The sequence below is a fragment of the Armigeres subalbatus genome, chromosome 1 (assembly GCF_024139115.2).
Source record: "Armigeres subalbatus isolate Guangzhou_Male chromosome 1, GZ_Asu_2, whole genome shotgun sequence".
Lineage (NCBI taxonomy): Eukaryota > Metazoa > Arthropoda > Insecta > Diptera > Culicidae > Armigeres > Armigeres subalbatus.
This window is the reverse complement of record NC_085139.1, coordinates 64,780,951-64,781,665: the sequence shown is the minus strand read 5'-3', so window position 1 is coordinate 64,781,665 and position 715 is coordinate 64,780,951.

The window sequence follows — 715 nt, the reverse complement described above, 5'->3', positions numbered from 1 at the left end:
AGACTGTGGTGCTCAGCACTTTAGGCGTTTTGTCCTTAATTTGCTTCTTCTTCTATCTGAATATATAAAAATGAGTTTCTTTTGAGGCAATATATCGCTAGTCAAGTTGAAAACCGAAATGGGGGACTATCGAAGTTGGATTTTTCTCGCAATCCGTGCGTTAAACCTATAACTTCGCTAGTAGTGCACTAGTCTAATTAGGCCCAAATTAGACTAGCGCGCAACTAGCGAAGTTAGGTTTAACGTACGGATTGCGAGAAAAATCCAACTTCGCTAGTCCCGTACTCCGGTTTTCAACTGGACCGATTTGCAAGATTTGCTCACTTATCGATTCGTCTTGGGATCAGCTGTGTTCAGTGGCGTGGCCAGAAAATTGGTCTGGGGGGAGGGTTTCAACGGTTTCATGATTTCTGAAGCATTCCATCAAGCTCGAACTGAAATTGATCTAAGAGTGCGACGCTGCAATCAACTAAATGATTGACAGGTTCAAAATAAAACCCGAGTGGCAGCTGACGCCTAATTATGTTTTAGATCAACAAATTAAAAATAATAGTCGAGACATTTATAATAAAAATTTTAAAAATAAATTTGTTTTCCGCCTGTTGATAAAATTTAAGCTTCCGTTCCCTTAAGGATTTTCCATTAGATAAAACCATTTTTTCAATAATCTTTGCACATGTCTGGAAAAACAAATTAGTAAAGATTGTGCCAAGTT